Below are 17,916 nucleotides of genomic sequence, written 5' to 3' on the forward strand. Positions count from 1 at the left end.
AAACACACAGGTGTGCGGTCTTTCAGGCAAGGAGAACATGGTGGAAGAGGACGGATTGTTTCGTTTTTTTTTTATTAGTATTGAACAAATTTCCTCTTTTTTTTCTGCAATCAGTCATTACTTTAAAACTTGCATGGTTTACTTGTCATCAATTTGCGCTTTTTCCTGTTTCACAGTTCACTCCGAGTGGTAAACGAAGCAAAAAGACCAAGCAAAAGAAAAATGTTGAATAAAAAATTAAAAAATGATTTAGCTTGTCAGTTCGTTTTTTATATGTGCATGAGCCAACTGCGTAAGTGGTGGGATGCTCAAGGTGCACACATAAGAAGGCCGAGAACAGATGTCAGTAAGACCGCAAGAACAGCTAAAATATGTACTGAAGATATTGACAGGATGCCCTCAATTGTCATTCTTAGTGGGTCTCCCCAGGACAGTCTGTGGAGTTTCATTCTGCAACAAAACACATGTCCAGTGGACATCATATGGATATCAGATATCTTCAGGGCAATATATATATATATATATATATATATATATATATATATATATATATATATATATACATGCATACATACATACATACTGAATTGCGATGTTAAGCTTTGGGTTTTTCTGTAGCCTTTCAAATGCAGTGCAGCTGAAAGTTGGTCCGAATTCGATATTCACATTGGGTCAATTTCCATACTCAGCGAAGGGAATAATCAAAATGTACCACCAAAACAATGACGGCGCCAATGCATGATGCACATATATTGATGGCCTATTTTTGTCGTACGTAACGTAAAATTTTCAGAAGTTGATGCTACTGCGTATACAACAGCTAACGCGATGTTCGCCATGCCGAAAAACTGACCTGCACAGGCGGTCGCATAGTTGTTTTGATCCAAGCAGTTTGTTCAACAACCAATCGAGTTTCCCGATCGAGTCGTCATATGATATGGAATATGCGCTCGATCGTGACCGGTCTCGGAACTGGCCATGGACTCAACTTGTCTAATGCTCGCCAGTGTGTAGAAGGCATAACGTAATGACAACCTCTTTTTTTCTGCGGGATAACGGTAAATTGAAAAGGAATGAAGCACAGCAATCAGATGACACGCGAATGTGTTCTCATTCATGCCGCACAGATGACTGTGACATTCGCTTTCAAATGTCCGCGGGAGATATATTAGTCCTAACAAGATCCTCGAGATGGCGCCACAGAAAGCATTATCATGAGGGTTAATTGTTCTGTCGAACAGGTCAATAAATGAGTTCTTCAGAAAGTTGATTTCCAAAATTTTAAAGTTTGATTAAACATTCTTTGTGGAACAAGCTGACATTGCTAACTACTTTACTTAAAAAAACAAATTTGTAGAAAGTTTTCTCATATTTGCGAATTATAATCAAATGCAACCATTACAGATATCTAACTAGCAATAACGCCTATATATACTTGAACTCAAGCATTGCAGATGTACTTCCAAAGTACATATACTAAAATTGGAACGATACAGAGAAGATTAGCATGGCCCCTGCGCAAGGATGACACGCAAAATCGTGAAGCGTTCCACATTTTTTTCTCCTTTTCTGAGTTCTTTTTTTTTTCTCGCTAATTATTGCGATGCGGTGATAATATTGTGCAGGTTCATTGTGTAATTTCATTGAAAGCATCATTTACACACAGGAAGTGTTCGGGCAGCAAGATCGTCAACCTGAGTGGCTGCCAGTCCTCGACAAACTAGAATAATTTAATCCATTCTATCATCGTGCAGTAGCCTGAAAGTATTGCTGCTTTTATTGTCATGTAAATGTATTTTGTGCTTGTTTGTGCTGCCAAGAGGGTAATTAAGAAAAAAATATATCCACCAGATATTGCAGTTTTACCACCACATCGCAATATTTAGCGAAAAAAATAAAAAGAAAACCTTCAACCCACCCTTACAAGCACTCGCTTCGGGCGCATCAACGGCGCCGAAAACACGCGCTATTTTTGGTCTTTTTCAGTTTTTTAGTAATCCGGTTTCGATTTTTCAGCTGCAGTTATAACGGCTCGCTTATAATTTGCGCTAAAGTTCAACATGCATGTACATAGCATATACTGCCTAGTTTTTAATGCCCCTAATTGTATGATGTACTTCTTTTGGGTAGCCTGGATGCTGAAAGCGGATTTCGAATTAATTCTGATTTAATCAGGAAAAGCACAGTACCACCTCGTCCATAACCGGCCCCTTGTGCCGTTGCTGCCCAAAGCGAACTACTTCAAGGTCGCGCTGGGATACCGCGCCGCGCGGCCTCGTCCTGCTGCGAAACCATTCGAAATTACACACTCGATCCGCCGTGCACGTACGGGTTATCCACGACGACGGTGCCTCGGTCTTCACCAGACTTTACCAGTCGGTTTCACATCGTGGTCCATGACGAGCTAGGCCGACCGCTGCTGCGGTTCCCTGCAAGGTTCGGCAGCTGGTACCACTTCCGGCGAAAGGGCTGTCGAAGGCCTGCAAGCATTCTGCGACAGCTGCAGACCAACACTTTCTGGCGCCTAGGCTGCTCGCTACAATCCAAATATTAAACTCGAAAGCCCACACTGTGAAGAGATGTCGTTGCTCTTTATCCCACATATGGCCTGGGAATGCCAATCTAGTCCTCCCTTTCCTCCCCCTCCCATCCCCACTGAAGAGGAATTGGGAGGCCTTCCTCCTTGGGCGCTCGTTGGTCAAACACAAAGGGCCTGGTCAGCCGTGCTCGCGAGGCGGCTAGCTGGCACTTGCAGAGGCCAGGTCTGGGATTGCTGACCAACTGAGGCCGGCGTTCATCATCTTCGCCGGCTCGCGTCCTCCTTCAAATAAAACGCTTCACAGGCAAGCAAGCCATTCGAGGCCAACCAAGCGAGTTTGTAAAAGTGTGTGGAAAAAAAAAAAAAAAAAAACGTTGAACGCTTCACGATTCCTCGTGTCACCCCTTGCGCAGGGGCCACGCTGGTGCTGTGCAGATGCCTAGGCGAATTCACTGGCAAGCTGTGCCGCTTCCTTTTCGACCACCTTGAGAGAGGCATATTGTTTCAATTTATGTACTTTGGGAGTAAAAGTGTCGGCCGTGCGTTCAGGATATATATATATATATATATATATATATATATATATATATATATATATACATATATCCCCTTCATGGATCACTGCCTTGTCGTGGCGGAGGGGCTTGCGAAACTCGATGAAGTCGTGAGCTCTGCTGTGTAGGGCCACCCAAGATAGACAGGTCACGGCAGAGAGTTCTGACAAAATGTGATTCACTGGAGAAGGTAATGGCAACCCACTCCAGTATTTCCTGCCAAGAAAACCCTATGGCCAGTCACAATACCATTAATGATATGGCGCCGGAAGATGAGCCCCCCAGGTTGGAAGGCGTCCCACATGTTACTGGGGATGAACAAAGGGCGATTCCTAGTAGCTCCAGGACGAATGAAGCGGCTGGGCTAAAGCCAAAAGGACGCTCAGTTGTGGATGTGTCGGGAAGCGACCGGAAAGTCCGATGTTGCAAGGAGATGTATCACATAGCAACATGGAATGTAAGATCTATGACGCAAGGTAAACTGGATATCGTCAAGCGAGAAATGGACAGATTGAACATTGATATCTTGGGTATCAGCGAGCTCAAGTGGACCGGAATGGGAGAATTTAACTCCGGCGACCATTATGTCTTTTATTGTGGGCACGAATCCAAGAGAAGGAATGGGGTCGCTCTCATAGTAAACAGAAGAATGGGCAAAGCAGTGCTAGGGTACAACCCCAAAAACGACCGAATGATTTCACTTCGGATCCTAGGTCACCCTTTCAACATAACAGTTATCCAAGTCTATGCACCGACCACTACTGCTGAAGAAGCTGACGTTGAGAGATTTTATGCGGACCTACAATGCCTTTTAGACCGCACCCCATCATCAGACGTCGTTTTTCTCATAGGAGATTGGAATGCCAAGGTAGGGAGTGAAGAAATATCCGGAATTACAGGCAAGTTCGGTCTTGGTGAGCCAAATGAAGCTGGGCAGAGGCTAGTAGAGTTTTGTCAAGAAAACAACCTGACCATAGCGAATACTCATTTTCAACAGCACAAGAGGCGCCTGTACACATGGACTTCACCGGACGGTCTGTACAGGAATCAGATCGATTATATTATTTGCCGGCAGAGATGGAGAAGCGCTATACAAGCAGTAAAAACAAGGCCTGGGGCCGATTGTGGCACCGATCATCAGCTTCTTGTTGCCAAGATTAAGCTTCGATTGAGGAAAACGCAGGAAACTAGAAGGCCTTTCAGGTATAATCTGGATCAAGTTCCATTAGAATATGCTGTGGAAGTGAGGAATCGATTTCAAGAATTAGATCTAGAAGACAAAGAGCCCGAAGACATGTGGTCTGATGTTCGTGATATAATACAAGAAGTTGCTACTAAGGTAGTTCCAAAGCAAAAGAAATGCAAGAAAGCAAACTGGTTATCTGAAGAGGCTTTGCAAATAGCTGAGGAAAGGAGGATGGCAAAAGTTATGGGGGAAAAAGAAAGATACAAGGTTCTCAATGCGGATTTTCAGAAAATAGCAAGGAGAGATAAGAATGCCTTCTTGAACATACAGTGCCAAGCAGTTGAGGACAACAGCCAATTAAGGAACACAAGAGCTCTGTATAAGACAATCAAAGATATCAAAGGAAACTTCTGTGCTAAGATGGGCGTGATAAAGGACAAACGAGGCAAGGACCTCACTGAAGCCGCAGAGATAAAGAAGAGGTGGCAGGAATACACAGAAGAACTGTACAAGAAGGACTCGAATGTGCAAACCCAACATAAGACGGTTGTGATAACTGATCTTGAGCCGGGCATCCTGAAGAGTGAAGTTGAATGGGCCTTAGCCAGCCTTGCTAAGAACAAAGCTAGCGGAATTGATAGCATTCCAGCTGAGTTGCTTCAAAACCTCAACCATGACGCTGTTAAAATTCTGCATACATTATGTCAGAAGATTTGGACAACCCTGCAGTGGCCACAGGATTGGAGGAGGTCAGTTTACATCCCCATTCCAAAGAAAGGCAGTGCCAAGGATTGTTCCAACTACCGCACGATCGCGCTTATTTCGCATGCTAGCAAGGTGATGTTGAAAATCCTCCAAGGTAGGCTGCAGCAGTATGTGGATCGAGAGCTTCCGGACGTGCAAGCTGGGTTTCGCAAGGGGAGAGGAACTAGAGACCAAGTTGCCAACCTTCGCTGGATCATGGAAAAAGCAAGAGAGTTCCAGAAACCCATCTACTTCTGCTTTATTGATTATGCGAAAGCGTTTGACTGCGTAGATCACAGCAGATTGTGGCAAGCTCTCCAAGAGATGGGAGTTCCAATTCACCTCATCTGTCTCCTCAGGAACCTGTATGAAGGGCAAGAGGCCACAGTCAGAACTGGGCATGGTCTTACTGATTGGTTTCCGATTGAGAAAGGAGTGAGGCAAGGCTGCATACTGTCGCCCTGCCTATTTAACCTATATGCAGAGTGCATCATGAGGAAGGCCGGTCTGGACGAGTCTTCAGCTGGAGTGAAGATTGCTGGAAAACGTATCAACAACCTTAGATATGCGGATGATACCACTTTAATTGCAGAAAGTGAAGCGGAACTCAAGAGACTTCTGATGCGCGTACAAGAAGAGAGTGAGAAGTTTGGGCTTAAACTGAACATTAAAAAGACAAAGATCATGGCGTCTTGCCCTATCAAGTCCTGGAGCATCAAGGGACAAGAAGTGGAAGCAGTGACAGATTTTCTCTTCTTGGGCTCCAAGATTACCTCGGAAGGAGACTGCAGCCATGAAATTAGGAGACGCCTGCTTCTGGGAAAGAGAGCAATGGTTAGCCTTGACCGCCTAGTAAAGAGCAGAGACATTAGTCTGCCAACCAAGATCCGTATAACTCGTGCTATGGTCTTTCCAGTTGTGATGTATGGATGCGAGAGTTGGACTGTGAAAAAGGCTGACCGCCGAAGAATTGACGCGTTTGAATTGTGGTGCTGGCGAAGACTCTTGTGAGTTCCTTGGACTGCCAGAAGATCAAATCAGTCAATATTGTCGACCATAAACCCTGACTGCTCATTGGAGGGTCAAATTCTAAAGTTAAAGCTCAGCTACTTTGGTCATCTGATGAGAAGAGAGGAGTCGCTGGAGAAAGATTTGATGTTGGGAAAGGTTGAGGGTTGCCGGAGAAGGGGTAGGCAGCGAACGCGATGGTTAGATGGCATCCTCGAGGCACTGCAGATGAAGTTATGTGATGTTAGGAAGATAGTGAGAGACCGGAAAGTGTGGCGTGACATGGTCAATAGGGTCACGAAGAGTCGGACACGACTGAACGACTGAACTGATATATATATATATATATATATATATATATATATATATATATATATATATATATATATATATATATATATATATATATATAGAGAGAGAGAGAGAGAGAGAGAGAGAGGCGTTATTGCTCATCCCAAGCCTGTAGTAGCTCTGTGGCATAGTTTAGAAGTGGAGAAAACATCTTTCAAATAGGCCATTTAGAGCAAAAGCTCTTGTAATATAGGCTCCTTACGCATAGAATGTTTAATTAAACTTCCGAGCGCACGATCGCGATCGCGGGTGGGCGCGAAAATGCACCCTAGCCGTTGTTTGAAAGAAAAAAAAAAGGGGGGGGGGATAGGTTGGTTAGACTGGCGGCACCGCTCACAGCACGTTTTGTCAACCGCAGCATTTCTTGGGCTGGATTGTACAGTCATCCACCACCACTGACGCAGACGCTCTTTGAATGCCGTGACTGTCCTAGCCGGCGCGGCGCTGTCTTCAGTATACTTCAGTGGCGAACCCCAAGGCCTGTGGCAGGGTAGTGCCCTCTGGACAACGTTACTAGAATCTCTGGGTTGGTAACAGTCTAACACACTCGACAACAATGTGCGCAAAGATCTCCTGTGCCTCTCCGCAAGATCGGCAGATGGCTCTCTGCCCATGCGAGGATTAGAGTCGCTGGAAAATTTCTGGAAATTTTCGGAACCGGCCATGTCTCGTATTGTCTAATGCTCGCCATTGTCTACAAGGCATCACGTAATGACAATTACTTTTTTCTTCGTGATAAGGGCAGATTGAAAAGGAATGAAGCACAGCAATCAGATGACACTCAAAGGTGTTCTCCTTTCATGCCTCACAGACGACTGTGACATTCGTTTTCAAACGTGCGCGGGAAATATATTAGTCTTAACAACATCCTCGAGATGGCGCCACAGGGAAAATTATCTAGAGGGTACTGGTCTGTAGAACAGATCAATAAATGAGCCTTTCAGAAAGATGGTTCCAAAACTTATGAAGTGTGATTAAACATTCTTTGTAAAAGAACCTTGCATTGCTAACGGCTCTACTTAAGCAACAAAATATGAAGAAAGTTCACTCCTATTTGCAACTTTTAAACAAAGATAACTCTTGCAGATTTCTAACTAGCAATACCGCCTATATATACTTAAACGCGAGACGTGATAGTGTACTTCCAAAGTACATATACTAAAATTGGAACGATACAGAGAAGATTAGCATGGCCCCTGCGCAAGGATGACACGCAAAATCGTGAAGCGTTCCACATTTTTTTCCTCCTTTTGCGCGTATAAAGACCAGTGAGCCACAATTCTGGCACAAATTTCTACCGCTTTTCTAGGGTTTTGATGCCTGATACTATGTTTTTTCTTTGTTGCAGGCAAAAATCAGTACATATACTAAAATTGGAACGATACAGAGAAGATTAGCATGGCCCCTGCGCAAGGATGACACGCAAAATCGTGAAGCGTTCCACATTTTTTTCCTCCTTTTGCGCGTATAAAGACCAGTGAGCCACAATTCTGGCACAAATTTCTACTGCTTTTCTAGGGTTTTGATGCCTGATACTATGTTTTTTCTTTGTTGCAGGCAAAAATTTTCTCAGTCGCCAATAATATATATCTGTTGAATAAAGTTTTACCACCATATCAGCTTAATTAATGAAATAATGAACTGAAACTTTCTCTTCGGGCACATCCGGCTCCAATTAATTTGCAGTGAGGTGAATGATAATGCTTTTTTTTTCTCTTTTTTTTTAACTGGTGGGGTGGAAAGTGAAAGCGGAAAAAATGGAAAGGCGCAGAGACAACAACCCGGGGTCTTTAAAGTGCACTGACATCGCGCAGCACACGGACGCCTCTCCTGACGGACCGGCCCAACATCGACTCCGATAGCATGCGTCCAAAGTGAAGTGTTATAAGGTTGTGACTCTCTTATTGCGGTGCAACTAAGCGTGAGTGCCGTCAACAGGAGTTTTCAATGAGCTAATTAACGCTCGATATTCATCCCAGCATCGTCGCGCGTCGATTTTTGGTCTTTTACGGCTTTTTAGTTACATACGTCCGACTCGTCCGATGATTCTCGCAAAGACATGGCGGACGTCATGGCTAATTTGTACGTCGAACGTATGCATGTCCGCATTCCTCTTGCTACGCGTGATTGAATCTATCGTCTGTGATCCCAACTAGCGCGCGACTCTCGATGAGATGCTACGAAGTTGTAATTCGCCCATTCTAACACATTGCTGATCGCGCGCGGTCTTTACTCAGGATTGTGTGCGGCGAGCACTGCTTCAGATGATGCGACGTACTGTACAATGCCGGCATCGCGAGATACACACATTCAGTAACACAATTCTTTTTGGCCGAGTGGTGCAAGTGGGCTATTCCTATATATAGCATTTACGCTGTCTTAGATCCTGCATCTACCTCCGAAGATCGTGCACCGGTACAACATACACACCTTGCCGTGCAGAGCATTCACATGCAGGAGGAGGAAATAGGATGTTTCTTCCTTTAAATTATACCTCAGAGCCATATGGCAAAAGGCATATGCCAAATTTATTCCTACACTAAAGCGGCGCTGCGTATGTCGTAGCTATCAATTTCGCAAAATCCTTCCTCTAGCTTTTTGATCATTGATACCGTCCACAGTACACATATAGATACTAAAATATTGTTTAAGACAATATCACATCCTACCTTGTTTCACGTTCTCACCTTGCTCCTACTTTTGATCGAAGGACTTATCGCTTTTTATACAGCAAAATTACTTGGTATACTTTCGCAACCTATCATTCAGATGGCATTTCATTTCTTCTTCGCCGCCACGACCATCCGACAATCACGGATTATTTCACAGAATATGGGCGGCTGGCAGTGCTGTCAACAGTTGAAGCTAAGTGGAAAGGCATGAAATTGAAATGCAGCGAATGCACACATATGTTGCGAGACGACCATGGTGGTGTGCGACATCTGTCTCCGTTAGTTTCATCAAGTGTGATTGGCCAAAGCAGATGGGGCTTGTGGTTTTGTGAAAAGTGCAGTGTAGTAGCATAGATGCCACCTTGCCCATTAACAATTGGAGTGAAGTGCATTGTTTTGGTTTTGTAAGATGTTCCACGTTTCCATGCAAGCATTGTCGGAAATGTCTTCCGAGTGAATGCTTGCTGAAATGTGGATATAATGTGCAATAAAACTAGTATCTTTTGTTGCTTTTTCATGTATACATTAGTTCTGTGAAGGAAAGCACAGGCTAGAAGGAAATGTAGTGGCATGCATTTTGTTACTTTACCATGTTGTGCTGGCTCAAGAGAGTGCTCGGCTGCTGAACCCATGGATGCAGATTTGATTCCGGCCACAGCAGAGGCATTTCAATAGAGGCAAAACAATAGGCTGTCATGCACTGTGCGGTGTCAGTGCATGTAAAAGAACCCAAGGTGGTCAAAATTATACCGGAGCCCTCAACCATTGCCTCCCTCATAGCCTTGGGATACTAAATCAGATACTATATATCGCATCATACTCTGAGTGAGATGTTATTCCTAGTCAGTTAATCATACACAAAATGACCAATTTTTTTCTGCCTGGGACAGCAGTGTTCTACAATTCTATTTTAGCCTTCATGAAGGATATCACACTGGCTCCACATGGCCTTCCGTCCACCCTTGATATATGTATGTGTCACACTCACAAACTTGATTATATATTTGTCTAAGAGCATCTGTGCATGCATGGAGGGGACCATTACATTCCATTAATCGAAACTGAAATGCATGTTCTACATCATTCCTGTAATTCAAATGCCTGCTATTTGAACTATCCAACATTGGTGCAAGTTTCAAAGAAGTTAAAATTAGCAAATGAATCCAAGCAGGAAACCATGCCAAGATTAACTGCTTTCGTTTCGTCAACAACTGTTCCAGATCTACAATTAGCCGAATGTTGCAAAATTAACATAGGTTACAAAATCTAAAGAAACACGCATCCTACATGTGGCATGTAGGGTTTCACATCCTAAAGTGACATATGTAGCTATTAAGGATACTGCAGTGGAGGGCTCCAGATTAATTTGACTGCCTGAGCTTTGTACTTTGCATCGACATCTCGCAGCAGGCAGGTGTGTTTGCATTTCGCCTCCACCAAAGTGTGGCTGCCATCACTGGAATTAAATATCAAGACCTTGGGGCAAGTAGCTAAATGTGCTGCTGAGATGCCGCAGCATGTACATATACATGCTATGCATGTCAACCTTTCCAGCATTAGAGCTGTCGCATGCATGGCAGATATTCATGTTCAGCTTTGGGCTGACAAGCTTAAAAGTGTGCCATTTGTGTTTGTCTCGCATGAAAAAGCAACAAACTAACATTCAAAAACTACGTGTATCCCAACAACTTTGTGCGAGGCCAGGCTAAAGTATACATTGCCGTCCAATGTTTTTTCGAAGCTTCAAAACGCACAATTGTAAACAATAGGCGCGTATACTTTGTAAAAATACCGCATTTTCCGAGTTTTGAGCTCTGTAGTGCAATCTGACAACAAATTGTCGGTTACCTATTTTCGTCTGACTGTTGCAAAGCGCGCGTCAATAAACGCCCAGGACGCTCTCTTTACGCAATGTTTTTAGCACTTACCACTGCACCTGATAGACACTGACATACACGTGGAACATTGGCGATCATTCTAACACGCTTGGACATCACCTAGCGCACTCATAACAGCACTCTCACTGGACGTAGTCCGGACATCACGCATCTCACGGAAAGCACAAACCGGCGCCTATACTTCCAGTCGTACAGCAAACAAAAATGACGTGATATGTACTAGATGGGCTAGAGACACGCAGGCGTACCCAGTTTTTTCAGCGCCGCTTGTATGTAGTAACTTGCAGCACCGCAAAAAAGCAGCAGAAAGCGACGCGTTTGACGCATCTCATCACAGATAGAAGTGAGGATCGAAACTTTGAAGAATCAAAACTACATAACTATACCGCCGTAGACGATAATCCACAGGATAATGAGGACCAAATGAGCGGGCCTGTGGACCGGCCACGCGGGGTGGCCGTCATTGACACGTACCACACTCGCGCTCTGGCCGTGCTTGCCACTCTGCTGTGGCCAGCTCACGTAACCCTTGCCATTCTGCTATCCTTCGTAATAATTCAGACTTCACGTAGTACTTCCAGCATTACACACCTCAACTTTGATTTGGCTACATATGTGGCTACTGCTTCAACCACACATTCGGGGATCTTGGATCCGTACAGCTAATTTCCCGAGACGTAAACACCGTAAACACCACCGACGGGTCCGTCCGCCGTACCCTTGAAAGGTATTTCCCGGATCCGTCCGGCTTTTCCGACGTATCCCGAAGAAAGCCGCACTGGGTACGCTACGCGTATACCTTTAAAACCATTGATTGGGTCCGTCCGACATACATTGTACTTTACGGCCTTTTGATATCAAGAAGAGAAACACTCAGGTCTCCTACTGGTTAGCGTCGCGCAGTTGTTTTGATACCAGCCGTTTGCTCAGCAAACACTTGTGTTGCCCGATCGAGTCGCCATAGGGAATGTGCGCTCGATAATGACCGGTCTCGGAACCGGCCCTGACTCAATTTGTCTGTCTACAAGGCACCATGTAATGACAATATCTTTTTTTTCTTCGTGATAAGGGCAGATTGAAAAAGAACGAAGCACAGCAATCAGATGACGCGCGAAGGTGTTCTCATTTCATGCCGCAAAGACCACAGTGACATTCGTTTTCAAATGTCCGCGGGAGATATATTAGTCCTAACAACGTCCTCGAGATGGCGCCACAAAAACATTTAATAAGAGAGTTTTGTTCTGTCGAACAGATGAATAAATGAGGGCTTCAGAAGGATAGTTCTTGAAAATTGTGTAGTTTGATTAAACATTCTTTGTGAAAGAAGCTGACAATGCTAAACACACTACTTAAACGACAAACGTTTCACAAAGTTTTCTCCTATTTGCACATTATAATCGCAGACAACTTATACAGATTTCTAACTGGGAATACCGCCTATATATAGTTGAATGCAAGAGCGTGCGCTGTACTTCCAAAGTACATATACTAAAATTGGAACGATACAGAGAAGATTAGCATGGCCCCTGCGCAAGGATGACACGCAAAATCGTGAAGCGTTCCACATTTTTTCATCCTTTTGCGCGTATGAACACCATTGTGCCGCAATTCTGGCACGAATTTCTACTGCTTTCGTAGCGTTTTGTTGCCTGATATATACGATGTTTTATTTTCTTTGTTGCAGGCGAAAATTTTAGCAGTCGTCAGTAATACTTATCTGTTCGCTAATAAAGTTTGCCACCATATCGGGAATAATTAGCACAACAAAAAATAATCAAACTCAACCTAACCTCTTCGCTTCGGGCCCATCAACGCCACCGAGAAATTTGCATTGAGGTACACGATAAATTGTGAACAAGCGTTTTTTACTGTGGGGTGGAAGTCAGGGCTCAGGACTGCAGTGATTCTCTAAGTCAACTACTGTGACAGTGAACCTTTACGTCTTTCGACACGCTGGTTTAAAGCGTTTCGCACTTGAAACTTCAAGGTTTTTCTGAGTTTTCGCGTGTGCAGTACACGACTCGTTTTCAGTTTTGAACCCCGTCAAACACTGACATCGCGCAGCACACAGACGCCTCTCCGGCCGTTTCGACCCTATCGAAACGGTCCGGCCCCATGGCTGAATTCCATAGTGGCCCCAAAATCGGCTCCATGGTGAATTCTTGACGCAGTTGCATCGACTGCTGCTCCCAAATCGAAGTGTTACAAGGCTGTGACCCCCTTATGCAATATGTTTGGTTTCACCTTTTGGGTTCCGTCGCCGCAGAACACGAATTTCGAATTAATTCTGATTTAATCAGGAAAAGCATATATATAAAACATGTTAGGTGGTTGTATTCGTTAAAGTATGATATGTGTGCTGAATGCTAGCGCGAAAAACCGAGCGATGTACAAGTCCGTTATTATTTCACTGCTCCTTATTCTTTTTGTAATCCGGCCCCTTGTTATTCCACACACACGCACACACACACACACACACACACACACACACACACACACACACACACACACACACACACACACACACACACACACACACACACACACACACACACACACACACACACACACACACACACACACACACACACACACACACACACACACGCGCGCGCGCGCGCGCGCGCGCGCGCGATTTGGGTTGCGTGTTCCATTACAAATCAGTCATTTGCAGCAACACTTTCATTCTCCGAAGCCACTCAGGCACTTCGTCTTGTGTCTTGAGAACTTCAATAACACTCGCAACGGCTTCGCGAAAATGCTGCCGTATTTTCTTCGCATCAACGTCTCTGACTGCTTGAGCATGCCAGTTTTTTTTTTTTAAATGCGTGAAGAAAAAAAAAATGTGGAACGCTTCACGATTTTGCGTGTCATCCTTGCGCAGGGGCCATGCTAATCTTCTCTGTATCGTTCCAATTTTAGTATATGTACTTTGGAAGTACACTTTGAGGTCTCGCATTCGAGTATATATAGGCGTTATCGTTTTTGACGAGTCAGTATTGGTTAGCTTTGAGGAATACTTAAAAAGTGGAGGACAAAGAACTTCAAATAAGGCATTGGAAACAAAAGAATTAGCAATAGTTTTTCTTCATGCATAGAATGTTTAATTAAGGTTTCAAGTATTCGAGCATGATCTTTCTGAATAACTCATGTCTTTATTGTTTTCGACTGACGATAAAGCCTATTGATGGCTTTTTCGCCCCTGCCGCCATCTAGAGGATGCTCTTGCGACTAATATATCGCCCGCGGAAATTTGAAAACAGCGTCGGGAGTTCGCGAGTGCTGCAGATTTTAAGCTCTGTCTCTTCACTCCTCGCTTGTCTTGAATGCTAGAACTGGTTCGAACATGGTTATTCGAGAGCGCGTCGTGCCGCGGTTGTCGGCTCTAGCTCAGGCTTGGCCTCGGCGTCATAGAAGTCGTGACAAGAGAGCTTAGAGCTCAGATGTGTAGCGTGCTAGCTCATGAAGCTGCGTTTAATTTTGAGCCAGTCTATGTCGAAGTATAGTGACATTTCTCTTTGCATATGCGTTTGATTGATTCTTTTAAATTGGTTCTCAGGAAGGGAAAGGCACAGTATCTGTCACACTTGCTTCTGTGGACAGCTGAACCGCGCCGTAAGGGAAGGGAGGAAAGTGGGAGTGAAAGTGGAAAAAGAGAAAGAGGAGCCGTAGTGGAGGGCTACGGAGTAATTTCGATCACCTGGGGATCTTTAATGTGTGCTGACATGTTGTTTTTGTGGCTGTAGGAAGAAGGAAAAGAAAATGCACGGGCCTGCTACTGGCTCTCTAGCTGAGCCCCCTCCGCTGCCTTGTGCAGACAGAAGAGAAAATAGACAAGAAAGAAAAGAGGGAGAGAAAGACGCGCGCCGAAACAACAGCCGTCGTCCACCACCGAAGCTGTGGCAGGTGCAATGACGGCCTACAACAGATCAAAATTCGGTGGCAGGCTAGCCCTCGCTGCAAGCGGCGGTGACCTACCTGTCCTAGCCCAATCAGGGGAGACACTGCCGCACAGCAAGCGTCCGTGTGCTGTGAGATGTCAGCGCACGTTAAAGATTCCCAGGTGGTCGAAATTACTCCCAGGCCCTCCACTACGGCTCCTCTTTCTCTTTTTCCACTTTCACTCCCACTTTCCTTTCTTCCCTTACGGCGCGGTTCAGGCATCCGCAGACACAGGTGCGACAGATATTGCGCCTTCCCTTGCTGAGAACCAATTGAAAAAACGCTTTACAAATGCGTTCCTCTATTGTTTTCTTGTTTGTGTTTATATAAGCTGTTTCATCTGTTGCTTCCAGTTCGTCGCCCTTCGTCTCTCTGCGTCAACTACACGTCTCGTGACCTGTCGGTGCGCACCCAAAGAAGAAGCAGTGTGCAGGAGAAGAAGACAAATGAATAACGAGCGAGCCTGGCTTTTACTGATGTTATGAGTAATGTTTTATGACATTATTTGCCGGTCAAGACTCCAGACGCATGGTTTTGACCCAATTTTATTTGCAAAGTCAAGTTTGCACAGCTGCACGTGCTGAATTTCGAGCAAATTTATCGGTCTGTCCGCCACCTAGCAATATATAGCTCGAGAAATTGAGAGAGAAAAGGAAGAAAACACCCCGCGCACTGCGCCACACGTGACGAATAATCGTCCATTCAGATAAATATTTTTTTTGGTAGAATATGAAACAGGATGCATGCTGGGTAATCCGCCATGTGGTTGTCGCTGGCAGGAGACGACTACGCACAGCAAGGCTGCGCAGTGAATTTACTGAGTGCGCTGTCGTTTTCAGCGGTCCACCATGCAAACACGCGGTTACTTTTGCGCTGCCCTACGTGCGTGCAAGATGTCGGCAGATTCGTTGGGAGCGTACTATGCGTTGACGCTGGGTCCGAAAGATCGGGCGTGCTATGAAGAAAAAGGAAAACAGTGCGGCGTGGACCTGTTCACGCTATGCGCGGACGACTGCACTAATCGGAATTGCGGCCGCGTATCGGCATCCGTGAATTTCTAGTTCTGAGGACTATTTTGGTACTTGTCATGATTGGCGTCGATCTCGCATCTGTTGGTTCGTGAGAGCCACTCGCATCGAAGTCGCTCAGAGCTCCTTTGCCTTCTCGCACTCGTGCATTTGGGTTCGGCTGTTACAATCCACCGCAGCACTAGTCACCATTGCGGCAGCATCGTTTGCGAGCATTACGTTACGATGTAAACTCAGCTGTGTCGCACACGCGGCAACTGTGTCGTCTGCTGCTGGCAACAAGGCGGCTTACGGAACCTGCATCGATTCCTACGAACTCCTATAAAGCCTTCATTGTACAGGCAGTACAATATGCCATTTTCAGGCGCTCAAGAACTAATACTTTTTCGTCATAACCACGAAATACAGCCGCACAGCAGCGTTTTCGTACCGGCTGAATCGAAGCAAAACTCGATACAGCACTCTGCTGCCCAGAGAAGGTTCCCGCTTAACTTAAAGCGCGTGAACGTGCATCACAATGAAGCCCAGCTAGCACTGCCGATACCAGCACAAGAAGACGACGCAGAGCAGACGAGGCCCCTTGTGTGCCTTCTGCAGCGGTATTCTCTAGTCTAACTGGTGCCGCACAACTGAAATTCATAGGGTCCACTTATCCGAAACCTGATTCCCGGAGGCTTTGCTGCTTTCTCGTACGACTGATGGCGCAAACGGAAGTAGTCATTATGGAAAAAGATGGGACGAACCATGGAGGAAGGAAAGAACTTAGGAGAGACCCTGACGTCATTTTTTTGAAGCCGGCGCGGCCGCGCCGCGACCGGACGCTGCAACGTATCTACTCCTCCTCTACTCTCCGCATTCTCTTTCTCCGCGACGCTCACGTACCTAGGGCCCTTAGCAACGCTGTTGCTAGTGGCCCGAGTTTTCATAGCAACGCGTCGCCGTTGCTAATGGCCCGACTTGGCTAACCCTAAATTTTGACGTCACTTCCGCCACACTTTCTCCAATGCATTGGGAATGGCAAGGGCCTCTCCTAAGTTGTTTCCTTCCTCCATGGGACGAACGAATCGAGAAAATGCGGCGGTAAAATGGAAACTGCAATCTAAAAACCGCGTTGATGGCCCATTTTATGCACTGTCAAAGGCTGAAGTCGAGTACAGGGCCACTTCTGGTGGCGTCACCTTCAGGCCTCCGATGCGGTATCCAACCTACAAATAGATGAGTAGTAGATGCGGTTTTTAGACTTTAAAATTGGCATTGTGGTCGATATTTGCCTAACAGCGATGTATAGAGCGTGAAATTTCGCGCGCAAGACCAGTGATACCACAACCTAGTTGCTCTGAAGAGTCGAGGCCTCAAAGAGTGCAGGTCTACTAAAACTAGTCCACACATACGTGATCAGGCGCATGTGTTGTGCCATCATATTTGTGAATATTGGGCCGCAAGAGATAAATAAATTGGACTTTCTCATCAGGCGCTGCGTCAAGAGGGCTCTGAGTTTGTTCATCAGCACCTCGACGGTGCGACTGCTGATGAATGGAGTTCACAACGCTTGGAACAAGCTAGCCGAGGCGGCGCGGATCTCGTAGTTAGAACGGCTGAATAAAACTATAAACTAGCACAAGCTGTACCATACTACTCGAATGGGTGGGCTAACAATTAATCGGCCAAGGGGGTGTGCTGAGACAGATATCCCACTACAAATTGCCGGGGAAACATTGTATAGTAGGAGGCGCAGGTGCGAGGAGGCGCAGGTGCGGTGCTCGCTTGGAGATTCTCCTCTAGTGCCGTCTTCAAGTACCCACTTTATCTCCGCTGTGATAATAACAGTGGTACCGAGTGCGTCAACGCTTTGGCGAAGGCTGATGTGCAGCCATATGTGTTTAGCAGAGCTGTGACTATATGCTTAACAGAGCTATAACTACGTATAACTAAGATAAACCACCGCAGTTTTTTCGACTCACTTTTTGGTCACTCCTAGGCAGTCTTGGCTTTGG

General features: G+C 45.4%; 5 non-coding genes across 5 annotated transcripts; 4 read left to right on the forward strand and 1 right to left on the reverse strand.

Moving 5' to 3' along the window:
• The first annotated feature begins 1,456 nt into the window (after positions 1-1,456).
• On the forward strand, positions 1,457-1,559 carry LOC146179089 (U6 spliceosomal RNA). Its single transcript, XR_014700989.1, has one exon. It is a non-coding gene; the product is annotated as a U6 spliceosomal RNA (small nuclear RNA).
• A 5,961-nt stretch (positions 1,560-7,520) lies between these two features.
• LOC146179090 (U6 spliceosomal RNA) lies at positions 7,521-7,623 on the forward strand. Its single transcript, XR_014700999.1, has one exon. It is a non-coding gene; the product is annotated as a U6 spliceosomal RNA (small nuclear RNA).
• A 107-nt stretch (positions 7,624-7,730) lies between these two features.
• On the forward strand, positions 7,731-7,832 carry LOC146179091 (U6 spliceosomal RNA). The gene has a single exon (XR_014700997.1). It is a non-coding gene; the product is annotated as a U6 spliceosomal RNA (small nuclear RNA).
• A 4,588-nt stretch (positions 7,833-12,420) lies between these two features.
• LOC146179092 (U6 spliceosomal RNA) lies at positions 12,421-12,523 on the forward strand. Its single transcript, XR_014701005.1, has one exon. It is a non-coding gene; the product is annotated as a U6 spliceosomal RNA (small nuclear RNA).
• Positions 12,524-13,791: 1,268 nt separating this feature from the next.
• LOC146179093 (U6 spliceosomal RNA) lies at positions 13,792-13,894 on the reverse strand. The gene has a single exon (XR_014701006.1). It is a non-coding gene; the product is annotated as a U6 spliceosomal RNA (small nuclear RNA).
• Between the last annotated feature and the right edge of the window lie 4,022 nt (positions 13,895-17,916).

This window comes from Amblyomma maculatum, chromosome 9 (assembly GCF_055883805.1).
Source record: "Amblyomma maculatum isolate TAMU_Amacu chromosome 9, ASM5588380v1, whole genome shotgun sequence".
Lineage (NCBI taxonomy): Eukaryota > Metazoa > Arthropoda > Arachnida > Ixodida > Ixodidae > Amblyomma > Amblyomma maculatum.